This window comes from Paroedura picta, chromosome 4, assembly GCF_049243985.1.
Source record: "Paroedura picta isolate Pp20150507F chromosome 4, Ppicta_v3.0, whole genome shotgun sequence".
NCBI classification, from domain to species: Eukaryota; Metazoa; Chordata; class Lepidosauria; order Squamata; family Gekkonidae; genus Paroedura; species Paroedura picta.
The window spans coordinates 45,084,257-45,110,542 of record NC_135372.1 but is presented as its reverse complement, the minus strand read 5'-3'; the positions used below and the strand labels follow the sequence as shown (position 1 = coordinate 45,110,542).

The window sequence follows — 26,286 nt, the reverse complement described above, 5'->3', positions numbered from 1 at the left end:
TGGGAAGGGGCCTTACAGACCATCTAGTCTTACCCCCTGCTCAATGCAAGAAGAGCCTAAAATATTTCTTACATTCCAGATTTGATTTTTTAAATATAACGCAGAAATAGGATTCTTAGATTCCAGGTGTGACATGGACATGCGCATGATTTTGGAATCTGTACAAAATCCTGGCAGCTGTGCCTAAAACCCTGGTGAGTGGCACAGAAGGTGCTGTCAGATTAGCCTTTTGTGTGAATCATCGACACTTCTCAGGTGTAAAGGGTGAGGAATGCTGGAAATGTTCAATATTCTACCCAGGAAGCGAAATCACAGCGGGCGGGAGAGCCACCCCCCCCCCCCCTTCCCGGTTGTCTGAAAAAGACAGACTTGGGTGAAAGCCTCCAAATCTGCAGAGTCATGTTTTCTCCTTGGCGGAGAATTATGCATTCTACGCCGGCAGTCGGTAGGAGGCAAACGGCCGCCGAGGATCACGGATGCCTTAGCGCACAAGGTAGTAGTCTGGAGATACCGGTGGGGAAAGACTGCGATGCAGCCCCCGCGGGAGGCAAAATGACAGGGGAGGGAGTTCTGTGGCCCCCCCGGACGGCTGGAAACCTTGGAGGGGTCTGATCGGGGGGTCCCCTCGCTACGGCCATGTCAGAGAGATTCCGGTGTCCTTGCTTGGCTCCCTTCAAAGCTCCTGTGCGGCGGAAATCGGGGAGGGAGACTGGGGGTGGGGGTGAATGAGGCAGTTCTGTACCGAGTCCCTTCTTTCTTGCTCGCGTCCCTTTAAAACCCTGTTCACATCTTTAAAAAGGGGGGGGGGAATCCTTCCCTGACTCAACCCGTGCCATGTTCATCCCATCTTCCCGTGGGTGACTCGTATCCTCTTGTCGTGGTGGCGTTGGAATATCAGATAATTTAGCACGTCCCCCTCCCGTTCCTTTGCTGAGGCCAGCCCGCTCACCAGTCTTCGCTCTCTCTCTCTGTCTCACACACACACACACACACTGTGCTCCATTGATGCTCCTCATATGTGCTGAAGCTGCAATCCTATGCAGAGGATTGAAATCAGCGGGGCTCTATCACTTCCTGGTGAAGCATGCCTAGAATCGGGTTGCGGCGAGTCAACCGAGAGACGAGACCTCCCACGCGATTACTTTGACACCCCCCTCCGTCCCTAGTTTAACCATTAGACAGCAGAGGAGACGCGGTAGAGAAGGCTGGGGGCTATGAGAAGACGGCTGGGAAAGGTGCTCCGCGGGTCTGTTTTCCTGCTCCTCGGCGTCACACACACCCACCCCCGCATGCCCAGAAAGAGGCAGGAGGTGTGTGTGCTGCGCTTCACTGACAAGCCCCGAGGTTTCTCTAGGCTGGTCAGTTTCACTTTAGTGAAGCCTGGCCACGCTGGTCAATTTCATCATTCATAAAAGGAGACCGCCGCTCCCCCGCACCAAATTGGAATCGAGACATCACGTGTGTGTTGCTGGGTGGGAAGTGGGGGGCGGGGGAGAAGCAGCGGAGTTCCTCCTCCCTATGGTTGCAGGAGCTCTTCGCCTTGGCCCGTCAAGCCCGCCCCCGATCCCTTGCTGAGTCTCCCTCAGAGACCTGCCAGGGCGTGGGTGGGACCCCTTTGGTCCAAGTCCGAGTCGCCTTCAGGACCGCCCTTGCAAGAGGGGATTCTTCCCGCAGACTCAACGCGGCTCTGACACCTGCCTCCTCCTTTTCCCCGCCCTCTGACTCCTTAACAGCAGCAGCATTTGGAGACAGCGGGTGCGGTGGGAGGGAACTAGTGGTTAGTGCCTGGTCTCCGTCTCTGTTCCTTCCTCTTCAGAGTTTGAGGCGTCTTAACTTTATATCAAGGCGTAAAGTCCTGCAGAAAGTTAATTGGCGACCCCGTTGGCTGGAGGGAGTCTAAACGGGGAGCCCGCTGGAACAGGCGGGGGCGCGAGTGCCAGGCTTCCCGCGCCCCCCCCCCAGCCCCCCTCCCGCCCCGGCCGCCTTGGACCCTCCCCCCACCAGGCGCCCGGAATCCGCTCGGGCGCTATATCTGCCTGCACTCGGCGGCCAGCCTGCCTGCCTGCCTGCTGCTGCTGCGCCACAACTGCGCTCTCCGGCCGGCCGGCGGGCTGCTGGAAACTAATCAGCCCAGCCCACCGCTGCTTTGAGGCGAAGATCGAGACTGGACGAAGATCAGCCTCCCACGGATCGCCGCGTCCCCGGATCGCGTTTGGCCCAGCCCCCCGCCTCTCTCTCCCCCCCCCACCTCCTGCCGCGCCAGCTTCCTTGTGGCAGTCCGGCTCTGTCGTGCGCGCCTCCGCCGCCGTGGGGGTCCGGTCCGGGGGTCTCGCTGGCTGGCTGGGTGACCCCGAGGATCCACGGTCGGCTGCCTTCCTCCTCGCTTGCCCGCGCCCCGCCTTGGGACTACCATGGGACGCTGGCTGGCCTCGGCGCTCCCGCCGCCTCCCGGACGCCTGGCTTCCTGAGCGCCCGCCCGGTGAGTAGCCGCCCCAGACGCCGCTTGGCAGCAGCCCCGCTCACTCGCTCGCTCGCCCCCCTCGACGGCCGCGGACCCAGGCGCCGCCGAAGGAAGCCCTGCTGTTTTTTCGTGGGGGGGGGGAGGGGATTACACAGGGCTCCGCAAAGACGGTGTGTTTAAAAAGCAGCAACTCCCATAGGAATTTGTCCCCTTTTACTACAGACCCCCATTAACCCTTTCTCCCCCTCCTCACTCTGCCCTGTAATCCCGGGTCCCGCCTTGGCCCACTCGCTTGAGACATCAGGCACGATCGAGTCCCGGAGACGTCCCTCGGCATAGGTGCCTCTCTTTGGGGCACACCCCACACGTCTGCATGAGTATGGCTCGGTTTGGGGACGGTGATCCAGCAGTGGCTGGTCTTGGCGCCCTCGGTGTGTGTGTGTGTGTGTGTGTGTGTTTGGGGGGGCGGTGTTTGTCGACTGCGAGGTTTGGATTTTCACCCCCCCCCCCCGGATTGCCGAGAGATCCCAGCTGCCCCTCCAGGAGAGGTCCCTGTGGGGGTCACGATCCATCTTGTGGAGGCTTCGCAAGAGAAAGAAGGACTTTGGCGGTGTGGTGGGGGGAGATCGTGCAAGGGAAGCAAAGGAGGCGAGCTCATCCCCGCCACCTCCAAGGACTAAGCTCCCCTCCGCTCCGGGCCCCGTGCGGGTTATGGGTTCGCGGTGGAGCATCCGACAGGCGCGCTGGGTGCCTCCTCCCCTCGCCTGGGCTCCGGGAAGCGGCGGACGCTCTCCCCGTCTCGCTCCTCCTGCTCGTTTCCCGCCGAGTTCTGCGCGGCTCCCTTGCCCCGCTTCCCAGCCGCAGGCAGCACACCGGGGGCGGCTCGGCGCGCCTTGCGAAACCTCGTCTGAGCGCGTGTGCAGGGCTGACTCCCAGCAATGTGCCGGTGCAGTGAACGAGCCGTGATTTTGAGCTGGCGGCCTGGGGGGGGGGGGGGAGAGGCGCCTGGCTAGGGCTGTTATCGGGCCACCTCGGGTTGCCAGGTGGCGTCCAGCAGGGGGCTGCTAGTTGCCAGGCCTCCATCCTTGCGGGGGGGGGCGGGGGCCTGCCCATTAGTGCCTGTTCACAGGTTACTTCGGAGGGGGGGGGGGGAAGGAAGGGGGCAGTGACTTGAAGAGTAATCTCGCCTCTGCTGGCAGCTCGGCCCTAGGCAAGCGCTCAGCCTCATCCGCCCACCCCCCACCCCCCACCCCCCACCCCGCCGCAGCCTCCCTATTCTGGACTGCTTTGCAGGGTTGTTGTACGGATCCACTTGTGTTTTAGGGGTTCGGTGGACGACTGCTCAAGAAAAGAGGCAAGGGACACCCGAGAGGGAGGACAAGCCCTCACCCCTGTGCTGACCCGGTGGGTCAGAAGCAAACCACGTCGCTTTTTTTCTCGGTCTCCATTTCCCCGAAGTTCTGTTGAACTCGACTCTGGGCATCGTGACCGGCTGGGTCCATGCCCGGGGCAGAGGAACGAGTGACTGGTGGGCAGTCAGCCTGCCCCCCCCTCCAAGTAACCTGCCTTTCCCGTTGTGTTGAAGGGGGGGGGGACAGGATTAGGCACTCTCCATGGTGCTGTTCTCAGAGCCCTCTCTCGCCGCCAGGGCGCTGGGAACTCACGCTGACCCCCAGCCACTTAAGACGGTGTGTTCTAGGGTGGAGTGGGTCTCGACCGGGGGTGGCCCAGCTGTGCATGGTGCTTGTGGGGGCTCGTGATCATTGTAGTCCGAGGACATCTGCCGACCAGCCCGGGTTTGGAACCGTTTCGAAGCATCAGGTGCTGGAGAGAAGCCAAGGGCCGGGAGCGCCTCCCTGCTGCGCGGAGCCTTCAAGTCCCTCTGGCTGCCTGCGGTACAGCTGAGGGCCGCTTCCACGGTCTCCTCCCGCAAAGCAGTCCGTGGGCTCCCCCAGGAAGGCTGCACTGCAGCTTGAAAGCCGGCGCGGTGATTGTTCCGGATGAATCCCCCCGGGGGTCAAAGGAGTTGACCCCCGCCCCCCCTCCCGCCCCCAATGGACAAGAAGCTGGAGAGAATCTGGATTTCTGCGCGTTGCTGGAGTTAGTCCGGATTAATTAAACCGGAGTAAAAGGATGAGCTGTCCTCTCCCCACCTCAGCCCGCTTATGCCCTTCCCGGTTTTCCTGCCACCCACCGGGGCGAGCGACGGGGGGCGAGTCACCTTGCGTAGCAGGCGCCGGCAGAAGCCAGGAGAAAGAGCCTCCCTCCCTCTCTCCCTCTCCCCGGGTCTCCCTGTCATCACTGTTAGCGTTGGCCTTCCCCTGCCACCCCCTCAGACAGAACTTGTGTAATTAACCAAATCCCAGTCGGGGCTAGTCAATTACACTTCGGAGGAGGCGGCCGCGGCTACCGCAGCAGCAGCAGCCGCCGCCGCCGCAGCCGAGCGAGCTCCACTCCTGGGAATGAGGGCGCGAGAGAAACTTTGAATACAATCAGATGCACTTCCGAGAGCGCCAGAGGCAGGCGAGGCGGCTAGGTAAGAGCGGTTCTGTTTCATCGGATCGTCTTCCCCAAAGCGACCCGCAGGTTCATTCTGGAGCGGCGGAGACGGAAGGAAGGAGGGAGGGAGGGAGCGGGTCGGATTCGGTGCAATTTTCTCGGGAGGGAGCGGAGGGGGTGCTGGGCGGCATCCGGGGTGGGGGTGTGGGGTGGGGGAGAGCTTGGCGGGCAGGGATGAGAGACGGTCAGAGAGGACCGAGTTGGGTGCCAAACCCAGCGCCGGGGTGGGGAAGGGGAAGGCGAGGCTCCGGTGTGCTTTGCAGGAGAGGAGAGACTGGAAAACCTTCTTCGGCGCGTCCGCGGCGAATAAATCAATGCAATTAATGGGGTCTTAATGGGCATTTGCAGGCACCGAGCAAGAGGCATCGCTTTGCAGAGAAAATCCCCATTAGCGTTAATGCTTCATTTCCACTTCAACACTGTTTAACCCGGGGGTGGGGGAGGGGGGAGAGAAGGAACGCTACCAGGGTGAATGACACACCAATCAGGAGCGATTTCCGGGGTGGGGGTGGGGGTGGGGGTGGGGGTGGGGGTGGGGGGAAGAATCAAACCCCCAGAGGCTCCTTCAGTAGCTGGTGATGGTTTTGACTTGTGTGGCTTGCCATTAAAGAGGTGACTAGAATAATAATAAGGGCGGTGGCGGGGGGGGGGGGGGAGATTCTGGAAGAGCAGTTTCAAATCGCAAGAGGGAGGGAGTGGCTCACTTCCACACACACACACACCCCCCTCCAGGCCAAAGTGACCTGGAACCTTTTTGTGCGTTTCTATCTGTAGCTCCTGTTCTTTTGAACCCTGTGAATGCCCATGGAGGAACTAAGAGGAGGACCAGGCAGGGTGGCCTCCATCAGTTGGAAAACGGTATAGTGGGCAGAGAGAGATTTGGGAGTGTCTTGAACTCACCATGGCCCAGGCTCTCTACAAATTGCTGCAGAGGTTGTGTCTCGAGGGTCGACCAGGGCCCTGGTGCTGTTCTGCCTGGGAATGTTTGGCCTACCTAAGGCAGGCCTGATAGCAAAAGGAAAAGGACATGGGATGAGCAGGTGGCCAATGGGAGACCCCAGTTGAGTGGGTCTCTGGCTGGGCGCCTGGTCCCCCGTCTGTCAAGTGACTGCTGGTAAGTTTGCGCAAAGGTACTACACTTGTGGCCTGGATGGCTTGCATCTCTCGGTAGCTCTGTAATGTCTCCCCTTCATTTACCCCCCCCCCTTCTTCCTGGAGTGGTGTCATTCTTCTTGCCTCCATTTTATCCTTACCACAGCCATCCTGTGCGTGTATGTGTGTGTGTGTGGGGGGGGCAGTGGTTCTCTGCCCCTGGTAACTCTGCCAGGTGGATGTCTTGTACATGGGCAGGTCAATCCCCTTAATGCCTGGCCCTCACATTATTTTACCCAGACTATACGCCTCATGGGAGGGTGTATTCACCCTCTCGAGGGGAGAAGAAAATATGGGCCATGATTGAGTTGGGGTTGGCCAAACTGTGGCTCTTCAGGTGTCCATGGACTACAATTCCCATGAGCCCCTGCCATCAGTGCTTCTTGGTACTTGTAGTCCATGGATATCTAGAGAGCCACAGTTTGGCCATCTCTGGTTTAGTGGAAGAAGAGCGAAGAGCAGGGTGGGAATGGCCATACCCAAGTGGGCGCCTTCTGGAACCCTGAGTCTCCAAAATAATTGACTGGCACACTTTTGAGAATGACTGGGCAGGGAGGAATCAGAGCTGGTTCACACATTACATGCTGCCATCTCTGGGGATCTGTGAGGCACATAGCTTCATCAATAAACCACAGGCTTAACAAGCTCAAGAACAGCTTATTTGTCCTATCTAAGATCAGGTCCCTGTGGAAGAGCAAAGGGGTGGTGGAACCTGGGGATATTTATTTGTCTTTTGGCCTGGGAGCTGTACAGCCAGGAGATCCTAGGATTGTCTGGCAGCCAGACAAGAGACAGTCATTGTCTGCCTCCGCCTCTTGACCGTAGAGGCCCTATGAGGTCTTCCATCCAAATACTAGGCAGGATCAACCCTGCTTAGCTTCCGTGATCTGATATCAGGCCAGCCTGGACTACAGAGCTGCAGAGGAGAAGAAAAGGTCTGCCATTGGTGTGCCAGTTGCTTGGGCATGCTTGGGGAGGCCAGCTGTTTCCAGAGGCTTTTTGAGGAGGTAGTGACGGAGAGGGCGTGGCCCCAGCTCCCCTCCCCCCAACTATGTGCGGAAGCCTTGCAGTGGAAAGGCTGGGAAAGAAGGAAGTTCTGTGGACTGCGGCCTGTGGGCACACGGCTGAGATGAGCTTCCTTTCCCGCCTAGGGCTAATGTCTGGGGCACATCCCAGAAGCAACTTGGGGTTTGCAGATGTTGATTTCCCGGCGCCTGGTGAAGGAGGGCGCACCGCCAGCAAAGAGGCTCCTCTGCTGCAGAGGCTGCGCGAGAGGCGCCTTTCCACCGCGCCACGAGTTCTCGCCCAGGCCTGGGCTGCTTCTGCGGCCAGGCTCCAGAAACCTCCGTCCGAGGAAGACGCGGCGCGCTTGTTGCGCCGGCGCAGCAGAGAAGCCTTCGCGGTGGCCTTTCCTGGCCACTTCGCAGAGCAGATACCTGCAGGAAGGCGGCAGCGGCGGCGGCTTCCCGGCTCCTCCTTCGGCGCCAGCGGAAAAGCTGGCCGGACAATGAACTCCCACAGGCCGGGGGCGCCGTCTGAATCGCCCCCCGATCTCCCATTAGTGTGGCCCAGAGGTCTGACGAAGACTGGAAAGAGTAGAATCGAGCGCCAGAGGCCCTGAGGTCCCGCGGTTTAGGGGACTTTCCCGCTTCACTTACGGACCAGGACGCATAGCACGTGGGCGCTTCTTCCCCCTCCCCCGCTTCCAGAGGCTCGTTGTCGGTCAAGCTCCACCTTCTCTCCTTGCAGCCACCGCAGACATGCCATGAGCCCGCGACTCCCCTTTGACTTAAGTCCATGGTTGCCATCTCCAGGCACAGCCAGGAGATCTCCAGGAATTGTGACTCGTCCCCGGATGACACAGATCAGCCCCCCCCCCCGAGTAAAATGGCTTTGTAGAGTGGGATCTAGGGCGTTGGCCCCCCCTGAGGTCCCTCCCCCAGGTTTGCCCCTTCCCCAATTCTCCGGGAATCCCCCGACCCGGTGCTGGCAACCATAGCTGAGGCAGAACCCTTCTCAGAAACACCTTGAGGAACCCCCCCCCACACACACACACACCAACACACAGCTGTTTGCTTTTGGAGACACCTGGAAGCAGATTCCCTTCTTCAGCTTCGGGGCTAGAGAGGCAACCTGAGGTTGGCGGGGGACTCTGTGTGTGTGTGAGAGAGAGGGATTACTGGCCAGCCCTTTCCCGAATAGACAACCAAGCGTCTCAAGGGGACGTCCAGCCTTGCGGGCTTCTTGTCGAAAGTTAATTGGCGACCCCGTTGGCTGGAGGGAGTCTAGACGGGGAGCCCGCTGGAACAGGCGGGGGCGCGAGTGCCAGGCTTGCCGCGCCCCCCCCCCCGCCCCGGCCGCCTTGGACCCTCCCCCCACCAGGCGCCCGCAATCCGCTCCGGCGCTATATCTGCCTGCACTCGGCGGCCAGCCTGCCTGCCTGCCTGCCTGCCTGCCTGCTGCTGCTGCACCACAACCGTGCTCTCCGGCCGGCCGGCAGGCTGCTGAAGGGAGTCAGCCCAGCCCAGCGCTGCTTTGAGGTGAAGATCGAGACTGGACGAAAACCAGCCGCCGGCTCTGCCTCCCACGGATCGCCGCGTCCCCGGATCGCGTTTGGCCCAGCCCCCCGCCCCCCTCCCCCTCCTGCCGCGCCAGCTTCCTTGTGGCAGTCCGGCTCTGTCGTGCGCGCCTCCGCCGCCGTGGGGGTCCGCGGGTCTCGCTGGCTGGCCCCGAGGATCTACGGTCGGCTGCCGCCCTCCTCGCCCCGCCTTGGGACTACCATGGGACGCTGGCTGGCCTCGGCGCTCCCGCCGCCTCCCGGACGCCTGGCTTCCTGAGCGCCCGCCCGGTGAGTAGCCGCCCCAGACGCCGCTTGGCAGCAGCCCCGCTCACTCGCTCGCTCGCCCCCCTCGACGGCCGCCGAAGGAAGCCCTGCTGTTTTTTCGGGGGGGGGGATGGTAGTGAGCCGCTTAAATACCCCGCTGCCCTCACCCCGCCTGTGCTCCTTCCCCTGGATTAACCCCTCTGTGCCGCTACTCTGAGAGAGGGGCATGCCCTGGCTGGCTCGTCGGGGCGATCTGAGGCACCCCCCCCCCCAACCTCTGCATTTCCTTGCGGGCTGAAGGTGGCCGAAGAGATCTAGGCGGGTGGGGGCTTGACGCTTTCCTCCTCCTAAGATGCTTGAAGTGCTGGGCTCCTCTGGAGGGATGGGTTTGGGCTGCTGCTTGGACAGCTGGGGGAAATGAGCAAGAGCCCAGGAGCATCTTTCTCAAGAGGAGCCCAAATTTGTGGCAGGCTAGGAAGCTCCCGGGATTCACTGCTCACTTCTTCACTGGGAGACACCTTGTTGAGGCTCTCTAAGGCAGGGGTAGTCAACCTGTGGTCCTCCAGATGTTCACGGACTACAATTCCCATGAGCCCCTGCCAGCAACTGCTGGCAGGGGCTCATGGGAATTGTAGTCCGTGAACATCTGGAGGACCACAGGTTGACTACCCCTGCTCTAAGGGACTGAGGAGTCGAGAGGGAGAGAGATGCTTGGTGGGACCAAGAAGGGCTACGATGGTATGGCTCCAGCAGAGTCCCAGGAGGCATTTAAACGGGTAAGGTTAGCGGCTGTCTGTGCCCGGGCTCTGGCTGCCACGCGGGAGCCTTGCCTGCGGAAATGTCATTAAGTGTGAAATTGTATCCTTCCACCGATGACTCCATCAGCTCCCTGTCTTGAACCATTTTTTTTTTCTTCAGTTGGCTGCACCACAAAATGAGACTTCCTCCTGGCAGGGAGATTTCCATGGTGAGGCTATTATGTCGTTTGATTTTCACACTCACATGAGAGTGAGGGCGAGATCCTGGTGGAAGTGCTGCCTATGCACTGCTAAGGCAGATGAGTTCAGATGCTGAGAGACCCTGAGCATGCTATTTAGGCAGCACAATCCACCAGGCTCCACAAAACCCCGGGTGCTGATGGGTGTGTGTGTTTATTTATCATATATGGCAGAGTTACACACAAGAAGCATATAGTAATGTAAGCTATGTAACTAAATATACAGGACGGCTATGCAGACAGATTAGGTAGTCCCCCCTAAATATTAATATCTAAATTTGCTCAGTTGCAGCTGAGGAGAGTAAACAGAGCTCTGTCACATCTCCCAGGAAAGCACGATGCTCATATTCCTGTAACAGATGTAAAATAGTTTGGCGGGCTGCACTACAGGAGCATTCGGTTTGTGGCATTTTGCCTAAGTTAAACAACAGGTCTGCACAACTGCTAAAGCAGGGGTAGTCAAACTGCAGCCCTCCAGATGTCCATGGACTACAATTCCCATGAGCCCCTGCCCACATTTGTTGCCTGGGGATCATGGGAATTGTAGTCTATGGACACCTGGAGGGCCGCAGTTTGACTACCCCTATGCTAAAGCCTGTTCTTAATTACGCTATCCGTCTTCCATACTTTCCATGGCAAGTCAAAATCCTATGGGCCTCTTGTTGGTGTTGATTAGGTAGTGGATATTGGGGTGGAGCTAATTTCATCCATGCTTGCTGCCATTAATTCCCTAAATTGAAACTGCAGATCTTATTGCAGTTTGGTCTGGATGGGCCTGCATGACTCATGTCCTTGTGGAAGGGCAGCTCCTTGTTTTCAGTGATCTTTCTATATTCACAGAGAAGAACCTCTTGCCTTCAGAGATGTGGGGGAGTGATGGGGCACAATGTAGGTAGCCAATAGGCTGGAGTGACTTTCATACATCCCCTGGTGGTGCTCACTCCTGTGTTGAGTTGGACGGCAGGTTTGTGGACTTGAGGGCTGTTGAGGGCTGTTCAAGGGCTCTTGAACACCTGTATCCCACAGTGCTTTACACCACCCCCAAAGCTTTTTGAAGCAGATACCCCCCCCCCCAAGTTGTACTACGTCTTTTGGGGAGAATGTTGTTTTGTGCGTGGACTTTCACTGCTACATTGGTAAGGGCCTGTTTATTATTATTATTATTATTATTATTATTATTATTTATTTATTTATTTAATTTTTAGACCGCCCTTCTCCCAATAGGTCTCAGGGCGGTTTATAACAGCTCAGGGCGGTTTACAACAGGGTGGTTTATAGCTCAAGGTGGTGATGGGAAGGAATATGTCACGCAGCCCAAAACTATGCATGTATTGTCGGAAGTAATTCCAGAGGGGCACCCTCATGTAAACCTCGGTACGGTTTACATTTATGTAGTTATGCAGAGGTGTCCAGTTCTGCGACAGGCTGCAGAATTTGTGAGGAAGGTTGATGGTGTTGAAAACTCCGTAGACTTAGGGTCACAATTAGTCATAGAAATATGAAATAAGAGTATAAGAGATGCCATGCTGAGTCAGGCCAGCAGCCGATCAAGGCCAATACTCTAAGGCAGGGGGAGTCAAACTGTGGCCCTCCAGATGTCCATGGACTACAATTCCCTTGAGCCCCTGCCAGCATGGACATCTGGAGGGCTGCAGTTTGACTACCCCTGCTCTATGTCACACAAGAGCCAGAATCCAGGTGCCTTCAGGAGGTCCACTTGTGAGGCCAGAAGTCCAAAAGCCCTCCCACTGTTGCCCACCAAGCACCAAGAATACAGAGAGTATCACTGCCCCAGACATATAATGTTCCTTCTATACCTTGTGGCTCATAGCCACAGATGGACCTCCGCTCCGTCTATTAATCTAGTCCCCTCTTGAGGCTGTTTATGCTTGTAGACACCACCGCATCCCATGGCAGTGAATTCCACATGCTAATTACTCTTTGGGTGAAGAACTACTTCCTTTTATCTGTTCTAAGCTGACTGCTCATTAATTTCATGGAGTGCCGACGAGTGTTTTGAGAAACGGCGAAAAGTACTTCTTTCTCTGCCTTCCCCGTCCCATGCAGAAATGTGTATGTCTTTATGAGGCCCCCCCTCTTTTGTCCTCTCGTCAAGCCAAACCTCTTTGACCTTTCTTCATAGGGAAGGTGTTCCATCCCCTTAACTATTTTAGCTGGCCTTGTTTGCATCTTTTCCTGCGCCGTAATGTCTTTATCATTTTTGAGTTGCGGTGACCAGATCTGTACACCGTGTTCCAAATGAGGCCGTACCGTAGATTCATACAGGGGCACCATGATACCGGCTGATTTGTTTTCAGTCCCCTTCCGAATAATCCCCAGCAAAGCAGTCAGCTGTGACTCCGTGGCTCACCATTATTTTAATGATGATAGCAGTATTATCAGCACAGCACAGTCCGTGCTTTTCTTCTGTAGCAAGTGGATTTGTGCCTTTGCTGCCTACGACTAATGTCTCAGGCCATTTAATTGTATCTGCAAAACTGGTGGGGTTGGTCAGAGAATTAGCGTGTGTGGCTGGGGGGGGGCAGGGAGACATGGGGTGAGAGCTGCCACCTCCCACCTTACCTATGTGGTGCCTCTGCAACCCTGGTCATGCTCTGGTCTAATCCCAGAGCCTCCCAAGGCCACGAGGGAAAGGAGAAGTCACTTCACCACAAATTAGGTGGTTGCAGCTGTACATTTCTGTTCCAAGCTCTCTAGCTGACAGGGATGAGTTGGCTGGTCTTTAGCCTCCCTGCAGGGCAATGGCATTAGAAGTGATCTTATCCAGCATATTCAATGATGTGGCTTCAGAAGGGGTTGTTGATTCTGCATTCTGAGTCCCTGAAGACGTCTTCTGCTCTGTTGTTAGTTCTATCTGCAAGCAGTTTTGAGTGGAATTTCTTTCCCCAACATTCACCTGTGGGGGGGGGGGGAGAGGATAAAAGCCACTAATTTCTCTAATTGTTTTTTCAATTCCCAAAGGAATATTTTCCATTTCTCTTTGCTTATCCATTGCTTTTGTCCCTTAACACCTCCATGCAGTCATTGGTAACTTTATACCTTGCCTGGGTTCCCTGCTGTTTTGTGTAACATCATAAAGTGCCCTAGCAGAAGGAAAGAAAGCTATGGGAAGGTATTACCTCGGCTCATTTGCAGAATGAAATCCTGGACGTTTGTAATTATTTCCCTTCTTGCCCCTCCTCTCTTCAGATTTCTCTTTTGATTGAAATGGGATTGTTTTGGAAACAGACTTCAGATTCCAAAAAAATGAGTTTAAGAAATAGTTTATTGGATTGGGTCAGGAGGAATTACAATGCTTCCTGCAGGTTTATGCCGGCAGTTCTACATACCCGTTCCATGTCCCCCCAGCTCTGCCCCTTATCATTAACGTTCATGTATGCTGATCAACAATATGCAGTACTTCATTAAGACCCATTGGACTTATCTTTTCATTACATGTCAAAACCTAAATGACCCATTTTCGTTCTCAGTTCTTTTTTTATTACAAAAAGGTCTTGTTTGTCTTGACTCTTACTATCATTCCACTGTCATCATTCTATTTGTTATCCATGTGCAAAATACATAGGGAAATAGTGGAAACCCTTTTATTTTGCACCCAACTTTAATTTTTTTTAATTTTAATTTTTTAAATTTAAAATCTATATTCCGCCTCTCTTGACATATGTCACCATGAGGCGGCTTACAGAATAAAAACCATAAAGCAGAAACCAAAGGCAGAACACAGACCTAGTAGAGATCAACTGGTCTGACTATTTGTTGCCTCTTTTTGATTTTGTCGCTGCGCCCTGTTTGGGTTCGTTTTATTTTTATTATATTGCATTGATTATTCTCTCATTTTTGTACTAAACAAGTTGATTTTAATGGAAAACAATTCAATGTGGGCAAAGGGAAACTGCAATAAGAAACCCAGATCACAAGACAGACAACTAAATGGTAACTGGGATAAGGGATGTTTTAGGGACTGCCTATCTGAGTAACGCCCGAAGTAAGGCCCCTGAAGAACTTTATGCTTGGCCAACACCAATAGGCTGGTGATCCCCAGCCCCAAAGAAGCGCTTCTGGCCTCAACCAGGGCCAGGGTCTTTTTGGCCTTGGCCCCAGCTTAGTAGAATGCACTCCCAAGTAAGATCAGGGCCCTGTCAGAACTCCAGCAATACCACAGGGCATGGAAAACAGAGCTTTTCCATGAAGCCTTTGGCTGAGGTCCCTGCAACTACTGCATGCTTGAGCATAGCAGTTTTTCATGCCCCCCCATACCTCCCCACCTCTACATTATAACACTGTCAATTGTTCCGGGACAGTGGGGTGCACCTTCAGTCAGGACCAATGAAGTTGGAAGCCTGCCAGTTTTTATTTAGTTTGCTGGTTGTTGCTATTTTAATGGTAATTGGTTTTTTTTGTCTTATTAGTATCCCCAATTGTATTGTATTTTTAACAATGCTGTTAGCCACCCCAGACAAAATGAGGGGTGGGATATAAATAAAATATAATTAAATCCAATCAACCAACTCTTCAAGTTCAGTCTCATCCCTCATTCCCAGCTCTAACCTTCCTCCAGCCAACTGGGAAAGAAATACTTAGGAAGGGAATCCTTCCTCCAAGATATATTCCCTGCCCTAGTGCAGCACAAAGGGGCCTTTTATTTTAATTCTGCTTGCTTTGGCAACCTCAGGCAGGCACGGGAAGGAATGGGAAATGGACACGGGGCAACTTTAGAAATGCAGCTTAAAAGAACAGGGCAGAGCAGGCTCTGAGACTTGCAACTAGGGAAAGCAGCCAGTGTTAGAGCACCCACCAGTAGGTGGGTACTGTGAAGTGTCTGGTGCCTCCTGAAGGCAGTTGGTGGTATTACAATACGGCAGAGATGGCACTTGGAAGTCCCAAGATGGTCATTCTTGTGATGTTCCTGTGGAACTGGAATAGCAAATCAACTGGAGTTGCTGGGACAGCAACAACAACAATAATATTCTTATAAACCTCCCTTCCCTGAATGGCTTAGGCCGGGTAACAACAAGTATTAAAACCAATCCAATACAATGTATACAGCATAAAACAGTCATATGTACATTAGATAACTTAGGTTTCAAAAGCAGCTTATCTGCAATTAAATTTTCATCCTGAGAGTGCAAATCATGTTGGTGAAAAAATTCCTTTTATGATTGATGGACTTTCAGGTAGACTTTCCAGGTATGGAGGCCAGCATCTGTGGATCTTATTTCCTGGCCTCAACCATGGGCCTGGCAGAAAAGCTCTTGCAGGCCCTCCGGAACCGTCTAAGGTCCTGAAGGGTCCTGATCTCCTCGGGAAGAGTGTTCCACCAAGCCAGGGCCAGGGCTGAAAGAGTGAACTTCGGAAGCATGTCTTCAGGTGAACGGCAGTGGCCTCATTGCTGATCCTATAAAATCCGAAACCTTCCCTGAGCCATTGAGACAGTGCAGTGATGGAAACATTGCACACAGAAACCTATCAGCATAGCCCTCTTGGGCGGTGAGGTTGATGTGAGTCTGCTGGTTGGATAGCATCCCTGTCACTAAAATTGCCTTCAGGTTCTCTTTCCCTCTTCTGTTCCCAATACCTTGTTTGGATTATGGAAACAGAAAATTGCCAGAATACCAAAGAATAACAACCTTTTCTAATTCATTCCAAAGGCTGTAATTATTTTTAATAATGTCTGTCTGTCTATCTGTCTATCTATCTGGATTTTTTACCACCCATTCTTTACAGCTCTGGGCGGTTATAATGACTCTTCTTTGAGAACATTCTTCTTTGTTCTTTGAGAACATTCAAATGGATGGGTTTTACTTATTTATTTCATGGAATGTTTAGCGTAGCCAGGAGATTCGAGGATTGGCTGGCAGCCAAGTAAGGGACATGCGGAGGTAGTCTGCCATTTCCTACCTTTGCGTTATGATCCCTAGTGTTCCTTGGAAGAACTTCCACTGAAATCCTTGAAGGTCGCCTGTCCGAATACCAGCCAGGACCATCCCTGCTTAGCTTCCAAGATCTGGCAGGATCAGGCTTCCCTGGGCTGTCCCAGTTTTATTTTATCAGTTCAGCTCTAGCACAAAACCACTATTCACTTCAACTATGGTTAATTTGTGAGATGAAGATTTGGCTTCCAAAGGATTATTCAAATCTCGGGTTGTCTCCAGAACTGCTGCTTTCATTGCCTTCGCTCTCTACTTGCAGAGGGAAGTGTCAGAAGACTAACAGATGTTAATAAAATTGGCATCCAGCCCTGATTGGATGGATCATAACAACAATAAATTAGTTAATAATAAATTAGTTAATGAAGTGGGCCATGTTCACGCTGTTGCATTAACCGTAGTATTCTTGTTTCGTATAATGTCTGAGCCAATGTACCTGTGGGTGACAATGATTTTAGTGTGAGTGCCATCATTTTGAAAAGAAATGCCACCTGACTCTTATTTAGTAGTGTCCTAGGTGGCTGAGGATTTGGGGTTCTTAGTTTTCATAGGTTCTTGGTTTACTGGTTTAAGCCTACAATCCTGTGTGCACTTCTTTGGCCATAAGCCCCTTTGAACTCAGCAGGTCTTAATTCTCAGGAAGACAAAGGCAGGGTCATGTGTAGCTGTCAGCTCTGTGAACTTCCCCTCCCCTCCATTTTGGGCACACTGTATTTCAGATTTGACTGTTCTGTGGTATAGTAGGGTTGGCTTGACGACCTTGTGAAACATTAAGCACTGTGATTTTGTGATCCAACTTTAAAAACAAAAAGTAGCACTTGGCCAGGGGTGGCCAAACTGTGGCTTTCCAGATGTCCATGGACTACACTACCCATGTGCTGGCAGGGGCTCATGGTAATTGTAGTTCATGGACATCTGGAAAGCCACAGTTTGGTCACTCCTGCTCTAGATCGTCCAGAAGGGGAGGCATCTCCTCAGCTCTCAGGTTTTGAGAGCAGATGTCCTGGTGTATTATTTGACAGACCTTCCCGTGATTTAATAGAATCCCCGGTAGCCATTCTTCACTGTGTGACAAATGGGTGTTCTTCTAAAATAAGCCATAATGGACTGAACAATAAAACTGAAATTGGAATCTCGAAGACCAAGCACATTGTGGTATAATTTCAAGAGACTAATCGGAGTTCAGGAAAGGTACCAGATGCTCTCTGCGAAGCACGGTCCTGATATTTAAGGGGAGAAAAATGGTCCCCTGGGTGTAATATGCCAGGGAGATGCCTTGCCTCCAGAGTGCAAGATGTGTAAATTGCACTGATATACATCTAGCGGAAAGAACTGGCTTATTACGCTCAGTTGCTAAGCTAGCTGAGTTTCATAGCTGTTATAATTCTGTAGACTGGGCAGGAAACCTGGACCATTTTCTCCAAGAATCTTATTTTCGCTCAGGAAAGAAACCCTGATTCCCTGTATTGTTTTATTACCATGTCGGCATATGCTTAGTAAAACGGCTTCATGCTGCGGGTGGTTGCTGATGAAATTTCGGAGCCCCGAGAAAGGAATTCTAAAGTATGAGACATGAAAACAAGCAGACGAGCGTCTAGAAGCTCTCTTACTGCAGAAGGCAGAGCTGGTACAACAGAGGAAACCCAACCACCATATATGCTTCCATGAGCCTCCAGTTCCTTTTCTTTGCTCCCCTTTGAGCACTCATATGAGTGATCGCTCCTGCTAGCCCAGTTCATGTTCCCACCCAGCAAAATCCTACGTGGTTATTGTAATTTGTGAGTCTGTAATAGCTGGTTTCATTTGAATCCATCTTCTTCAGTTGCATTGCTCTATCTCATCTGACGATGAAGCATTCTGCTTTGTAGGATTAAATGAAATGCCTTTTTGTTGAGCAACACGAGTTTACATGCTGTATTTGGTGGTTTTCTTTTTGAAAAAACAATATTTATATAATCTTAAAATGCATATATAATGGAGAAGGGGGGAGAGGAAAAAGAAGAACGACTTGAAAAAGATCAGTAGATTTTCTGTGCTTGTGAAACTTTAAGAAATCCGGCATGCAACCTAACAACAACAACAACAACGCCGAGGATTTGTCTATCCATTCATCCAGGTTCTCAGTAGTCAGTCACTGTTTAATATCACCCTCAAAAGGGACCATTTCAGTTTTAAAGGAGAATGAGCTTGACGTTGTTAACAGTTTTGAGATTAATACATTCTGCTAATTTCTCTTGTAACATCCCAGTAAGGTAATGCGGCTCAGCCATTGACTTTGGCTAATTATAAAACTCATATTTCTACAATGATGCCTTACCTTCAAATGGCTGAGCTGTAATTTCCCCAAGAGACAGTCTCCCCCCCCCCCAAAAAAAAGAAACCCAAAACATCTCAGGGCTGACAAATCATCTCCTTTGTAAAAAGCTCGCAGCTCCAGCCAGTTTACAGCTTAAACTTTTTAAAAATGAATCTATTCCGTAGAGTAATCATCCAAAGTCAATTAATGGTTCTTTCATTAGAAGTGTAATGTAAATGGAAGCATTTGCTAACGGCGTATTTTAAAAGCATCTTGGAAGTCAAACAAAAGAATATTGTCACAAGTCCATCACGAGTACTGGGGAAATTTCCCATTCTAATACCCTGATGTTTATTTTCTTAATGGCAGCAGAGGGACTGGCATCCTAAGCGTGTCACCTTCGCAGTAAGGCCAATATTATACACTAAGACTTGCTCCCAGGGAAGTGATTTCAGAACTCCCGCTGTAGCATACAAAAACACAGACTAAGGTTCAAGGTATCATTGTGACAGGAAGCAAGTATTAGGGGGATTTCTTTGCCATTGAAAATAGCAGGTGGGCATCATCTCCTCCTGTCTCCATTAGCAGAATGTGTTCTGTTACATCGAGGAGAGCAAAGCAAAGCAACTATCGAGCACAATTATGTAACCTGTTTAGTATTGTGAGACATCACTGCAGATGGAAATGGGAGACTGCTGTCTTTCTTCCAGCTGCCACTGAGTTAATGTTGATTCCTGGTCTTAGCTGTGAAGTTCATGGGATGGTCTTGGGTGACTTCCAAGGAACACCAGGGTTGTGACATGGGGCCAGGCAATGGCAAACCACTCCCAAACATCTCTTGACTGTCAGCTAGACAGGATCTCCTGGCTATATTGCCCAAATGCCATATGATAGATAGATGATGTGATGGCTAGTATGTTTTCACAAGCAGAGTCCCCATAGTTCTGCTTGTTCCTGGGTTTGTTTATTTATTGGATTTTTATACCGAGCTCCCATACAGCTCAGGGCGGTTTACATAGAACGTTGTGGGGTAATGCATGGAACGGCCTAAGCATGTAACATAGTCAGAATAACATCAACAATAATCCAACAGTGGTTGAAATTAATGTAGTATCAATGATTTTGATTAACAATAATATAGCAGGAACAACTTAGATAAAACCCCCCAGAGAGGTCAGCCTGGTGTAGGCCATGGAGGAGGTGTCTGAGGGGGGCACCTGTATGTGTTATTGGGTTGGTCAGTCTCAGAGGAATGCTGGGTGGAGGAGCTCCTTTTACAGGCCCTATGGAATTGTGGGAGTTCAGGCAGGGTCCTGATCTCTTCAGGGAGCTCAGGTTGCCACTGGTTTTAACATAAAATAAACTTCAACATGTACTTACTGGTACTGAATAGTACTTACTGCCTATAGGGCTTTCACAACACCTAGGGCCATTTCGCACAAGGGGGGGGGGGGGAACTGGAGATGCTGGGGATTGAACCTGAAACTTCCTGCATGCAAAGCAGATGCTCTGCTACTACTTCTTCCATTGCTACTCTGGAAAGGGATTGTGGCTCAGTGGAAGAGCCTCTGCTTTGTATGAAGAAGGCTCCAAGTTCAATCTCTGTTCAGTTAAAAGGACCAGGTAATAGGTGAGGTGAAAGACGGCTTCATAAAACCCTGGAATGCTGATGCCAATCGGAGTGGATAATACTGTCCTTGATGGGCCAATGATTTGATGAATCATGAAGCTGTTTTACAACTTCAGAGGCTCCTCCAGTGTTGGAGAATCTATTGCAGGATACATTGTGATTTATCAGCGATGTGAAAATTACAGACTGCCCCCCAACTACTACCATGAGAACATGTTCAATGAATCACATTCTAGGAAATCGCAAAAAGTGCCCCCATGGGCTGTCTTATCCCCATTGTTTCTTCCAAGGCAATCCGCATCTTGTCTCCCTGATGAGGCCACAGCCTGATAAAGTGCCCAGCTAATTAGCAATCATTTAAGAACATCTGTCCTGACAGGTAATTATTCGTTTCCTGCCCTATTCCCTTTCAGTAATTAACAAAACACTTGGAAGGGGGCAGCTTCAAAACTAATTTCCCCATTGGCTAGTCCCAAATCTCCAAGTGACACTAAGCTCCAGCCCTGACCAGGCGGGAGGTCCAAAGCAAAATTCCACATAGAAATCATCCTTTTTTCTTTTCTTTTTAAAGAGCTTTTCTATTGGTGGTGGTGGGGGGGTCAGAAATCCTGGACTAATGCAGTCCATCACATCATGATAGCCTGGTTTAGAGCTCCATTAGCAAACTTCCAGCATTGCTGGAACAGAAACGCTTGAAATATTGCAATCTTTTGTTTCTCTTCTAAGCAACCTGTGTTTGTTAATGCTTTTACTGTTTTGTCTCTACTAGTAAAATAGTAGGGTGGGGTGGGGTTACACATCCTAAACTGCTGTCATTCAGTAAATTTGATAATAATTGGACATACCTGGATGCTTGGGTGATATTACTAGTCTGAAGAGAATGGACACACAGGTTGAGTTTTTCAAGAACCCTTGCAATATGAAGTGGAAGGGACATGGGTTTGGATAGCTTGTACCATTCTAGGCAATTCTTGTGTGTGTGTTTTAAGATTTTGAGAGAGAAGAAACTCCTGGGTTTGGTGGCAGGGAACTTAGTGGTACATCCCAGAGGATATAGTTTAGTCAGGACTTTTCCTAAATCTTTCGTAAATTGATATGGTCAAAGACCTTTAAATGAGCAGGTTCATGACATCTTTGGAGAAACACCCTAAAATATTTTGATGCATGCTAAGAGTTTTGATAAAGGTTCCTTGCAAGGGAAACAATTGATGTTCCTTTACTACATCTCAAGTCAGTTTAAAAGAATGCCTCTGATCAGACTAAAAATGTATTTCATGGTAATCCAATGCAAATGAACCTACATCATCTTAAGCCACACAGGCAACTGGGCCAACATAGCACATGCGATGGCATTCCACTGTTACTTTCTGTAGCCAGAGCACTATTCTTCTATAAATACAGCCCAATGCAGCATTTTTTTAGCAGCCAAATCACTCTGCTGGCGAATGTTTAGGCCTTGATCAGTAGTACCACAAGAGTGTCCTGCAGTACTGTAATGACATCACATATGTAACAAAATGATGCCTCAGAGTCAATCCCAAACGGTCAGGAATCCATTGGCGTCTGCTGTGGAGATTGTTTCTTTTAAAAACTGATTTTATTGACTATAACTAATTTACCCCATTGTTGCCTGGAAAAGGACAGTATACATAGCTCCCCTCTCCATTTGATTTCTACAAGCTTTTGGTACTGCATAAACACAGATGGGGGTCATCAGGAAGCCCATACCACATAGTTCTTTAGCTGCATGGCAGATCACAAGTTATGAGGTCTGAACTGCTTCGGTTTCATTCATTCTGTCTCTGCTTGGTTGGTACGCATGTAACAAGCTGCTGTCTTCTGTAGAATCAACATCATTCTGATCCCCAAACTGAATGAAGCTGGGTTAGGACTTAAATCGAGGAGTTCTCAAGCACTTCTCTCACATGAAGCTAGAAGATCAATCAGAATTTTTCTACGTGGAAATATGTGAATTAGCATGCATCCATATTTATAAAGAAGGCACTGGGAATCAAAAAGAACTTTTAGAAATCGTAGCCAGGAGGCAACAGGATCCACTTGATAGCATTATCTTGCCCAAATCTAGTTGCATCTACTGCCTTCTGGAGATGCTATTATATTTAGACAGTCTTGTTGAAAACCGAATGCTTGTTTGGTGAAAGTTCCGACTTTGAAGCACACTAAAATTTGTGATTATAATGTGAATGTTCAGAAGTTCTAGACAAACTGCTTATCCGACAGTGGATTTTTTCCCCTTTATCTTGTTTGCCCTGTATTCAGGATTAGCTGTGCTCAATAGCTGAAAATATACCTGCTTCTATATCCAACTGAACGGATAGCGGATAAATACCACTAATGTATTTGTGGCACTTTTTTTTTTGGCTCAGAGAGTTGGCACCCCCTAGTCTGTACACAATCATGCATCCCAAAGACTTAAGGACATAAGTTTTCTTAACAAAGAACTGCTATTTCAATTGATTTCTGCTTTCTGTTGAAGCAGAAATGGTTATCCTTTCTTAAGAATACTTAAGTGCCCTTAAATCTTTGGAAGTTCATGGACTGGATACAGACCAGTGTTAACATACTTCTACAAATGGGTCAGTGGTTTAGTTAATCATTCATCCATACTGATTTTCAGCATTCCTGTCTCCGCCAGAGAATGGTGTGGGCTTTGTGATAGTTATGTGAAAAACCTGAATGAATGAGGGATAGGACAGATATCATGGATAGATCATGAGTCTTGAACCTTGTTGGTCTGGAAGTACAGAAAAAGAGTTTCTTGCATTAGTGTGAGGGGAGAACTTGGTGAGGGGCTGCAATGCTGTGGTAGAACATCTGCTTTGCATGTAGAAAAACCCTTGGATAAATCTTTGGTTAAAATAATTGAGTTGCAGGTGATGAGAGACTTTCAACTGAGACTCTAGAACAGGGGTAGTCAACCTGTGGCCCTCCAGATGTCCATGGACTACAATTCTCATGAGCCCCTGCCATCATTTGCTGGCAGGGGCTCATGGGAATTGTAGTCCATGGACATCTGGAGGACCACAGTTTGTCCACTCCTGCTCTAGACAGCTGATGCCAGTCTGAGAAGACAATACTGACCTTTATGGACCAACCATTTGGTAATAGTATGAGATGATTTCAGGAGAAGGGAGAGAGCTGAAGACTAGTCAGATCTGAGAAAGAAAGCTGTAGTATGCTGAGATGGGTGGTGCAGGAAGAAGAAGTTGAAGAAGGTAGAGATAAACTTTGAGAAAAAGAGATGTGGGAATATCTTCTTGCCCCTGGGAAAAAGAGAAAGAACTTTCAGATAATACAAGGAGGTTGCTAGGAACTGAAATTAAGATGTGTAAAGAACAGTTTCTTTCTAAAGAAACTTAGGAACATCAACAGTAATGCAGTTCCTGATAAAGATGGATTGATTGTTTGTGCTCAAAGGTCCACTTCTATTCACCAGACATCTCTTCAACTGCATGCCACTTACATGGTTCTCCTCTCCTTAATTGCCTTCTGATAACAAGCTGTAAGTAGGCCCAGGTAACTGTAGGTGACTGGCTCAAGAACATATAACAAGCTTCATTGGCAGAAAGGGGCACTGAACTTAAGTCTCCCAGATCCAAGCCTGACACTCTAACCACCACTTGCCACTGGCTGTTATCCTAAGTAGCGTTTAGCCCTTCTAAGGCTATGAAAGCCAAAGGTTTTAGAAAGCTTAGGAGGTCACTGTGACATTCCAGTCCTAAGAACACATATACTAGTGTTAGCCCTAGTAAATAGACCTAAGTAGGATTCTGAGTATACTTGCTTAGAACAGCTTTGGATGTTAGCACCATTTTAGCAGTGTACTGCTAAATGGTCCACTTCTAAATGGTCCATTTTAGCAGTATACTGCTAAATGGGGCTGTTCTAAGCAGGTATACTCAGAATCCTACTTAGGATATATCTATATATACATACACATATGTATGTATACATATTTCTATATATACATACATACACACATATTGCTTATGATACACGAAAAATCCAAAAGAGATATGGACACTGAAGTAGAGTATTCCCCCCCCCCTTTAAATGCTGAAGCTGTAGGTGAAAAATTATTGTTATCTTGACAACAGAGAACAATTTGTTGGATTGGATTTGTCCCCTGGGCCACCAGTTGGCTATCACCGGTCTGTGACATATTTTCCTTATACTTTGGTCTGTATGCTTATAAAACTTCATAGTTTTAAAAATTCCCAATGGCAAATGTTAAAACGGGATGGTGACTGAAGCTACTTGATAACCTATACATTTTGCCATTTTCCTCTTTACTTTGAAACTCAACACAGATGGGAGTAAAATCGGACTCCTGGGATGAATTCTTCACAGGCAAAAGTGTCAGTAAGCCACTAAGTCATACCTCCAAAGGAGTACATTGCTTTGTCCGCCATTGATTTCACCTAACAGTAAGTGTGGTTGAGATGCCAACCTGAAGGATGCCAGCTGACCTTTAAGAGATGAGGTGAACAAGGATTCACGCACAATTACTCCAGAAGTTTATAACATCACTCTTTTATTCAAGTCACTCCAAAACCAAAAGACCCCCCCCCCCAAATAACCATTGACCTTTCGCAGAACGTGTTTTCGAGCACCATAGACCCAGTTGTAGCTTCACCTACTGCTCTCACTGAAGCACTTCCAACTGTTGGTGAGGCCAGCTGCTCTAATAAAAGTGACTTGTCTGTTTGGCCGCAACTTTAAAATTATTATTTATTCATTAATTATGGGATTAATATTCCACCTGTCTTTGGAAATTCAGGGTGCATTACTCATTTCATATAACAACAAATCACAATCTTCATGTTAAAAATAATTCCATAGTCTTATTAAAATTTTAAAATTTAAAATATTAAATACTGTATTAAATAATTAAAATAAGCCATTGTGCTTGTGTGTCTGTGTATGCGAGACAGAGAGAGAAAGAGGACGAGAGAGAGCGCTACAGCACAGATTTTCAGTTTAGTGAGGTTGGGTGGCAAAACTACCAGCAGCAATTGTGAGGTTCTTGAGCAGTTCTATCCCATTTTTCTATGAAGCTTTCTATATAGCTCACGTTTCACTGCCCAAAGGAGTCTCAAAGTGTTTACAATTGTCATCCCTTCATCTCCCCACAACAGACACCCTGTGAAGTAGGGTGTGGCTGAGAGAACTCTGACAGGAGTGCTTGCTTAGAACCAGGACTATCAGGGCTGTGACTAGCCCAAGGTCACCCAGCTGGCTGCATGTGGAGGAGCAGGGAATCAAACCCGGCTTGCTAAAGCTACTATTCTCAACTACTACACCACGCTTGCTCCTGATTTGGAGATCTCCCAGTTTTCTACACCCTGATGACATCTTCTATTATTAATCTCATGTTCCATGTACATTTCTAAATAAACACTTGTCAGGTTATTCGTATGATTTTCCAATGTACGTGATGCTATGTTTAGCAACAAAGGGACATTCCTCTTCTCAACAAAGGTTAGGTGGATATAGGAAGAATAGTTGCCAATGATGTTTCCTTGGATTGGCGGAAGTAGGGTGCCACAGGGCTCAGTACTGGGTCTGGTACTTTTCAACATTTTTATTAATCAGGGGATAGGGGGACTCATCATTACACTTGCAGATGGCACCAAGTTGGAAGGAGTAGCGAACACCCCAGAAGATAGGGTTCAGTTGAGATCTGAACATGCCGGAAAAGTGGGCAAATGCAAACAAGATGCCATTCAATAAGGATAAGTGCAGAGTTCTACATTTGGGTCACAAGAATGAGAAGCATGCATAATGGAGTATAGATGTACTTCTAGGTAGCAGTGTGTTTGTGGTATTTGTGGACTGTAAGCTCAATATGAGCAGACAGGTTGATGCAGTGGTAAAAAAGGCAAATTCAGTCTTGGGCTGTATCAGCAGAGGCATCACATCAAAATCCCAAGATGTAATAGTTCCACTGTATACCACATTGGTCAGACTGTACCTGGAGTACTGTGTTCTGGAGGCCTCGTTTGAAAAAGGTCATGAACAAAATTGAAAGGGTGCAGAAAAGAGGAAAAAGGGTTGATTGGGGGCCTGAGGACCAAGCCCTGTGAGGGAAGGCTGAGGGACTTGGGAATGTTCAGCTGGAAAAAGAGGTTGTGAGGGGACAAGATTGTTCTCTTTATGTATTTGAAGGGTTGTTACATGGGCCCATTATGCACGGCCGCCGAAACGGCGATTTTGGGTCACATGGAAAACGCGGAGGGGGAAGACGTGAAGCACACTGGTTATGCATGGGACGGGGCGCGACGGCGGCAAAACCCAGAGTAACCGATTATGCACACAGCGATCCCGGCGCCGCTTCTGGTTGCGCCCCGGTCACCCGGAAGCTGCGCTTTCTTCCTCGCTTCGCTAACGCGGCTTTT

The 26,286-nt window shown here is 49.8% G+C and overlaps 1 protein-coding gene across 3 annotated transcripts in view; it reads left to right on the top strand.

Annotated features, from left to right (window-relative positions):
* Positions 1 to 364: 364 nt before the first annotated feature.
* The window catches only part of BRINP3 (BMP/retinoic acid inducible neural specific 3), a 324,516-nt gene continuing 298,594 nt past the window's right edge, over positions 365 to 26,286 (top strand). The window contains exon 1 of one of the 3 annotated variants that reach the window (XM_077332678.1): positions 365 to 493. The gene's annotated coding sequence lies outside the window, so the exon portion shown is untranslated. Of the gene's footprint in view, positions 494 to 4,754; positions 4,998 to 8,620; positions 9,021 to 26,286 lie in introns of those variants that run through there. The other 2 variants (XM_077332677.1, XM_077332676.1) reach the window with 2 other exon arrangements.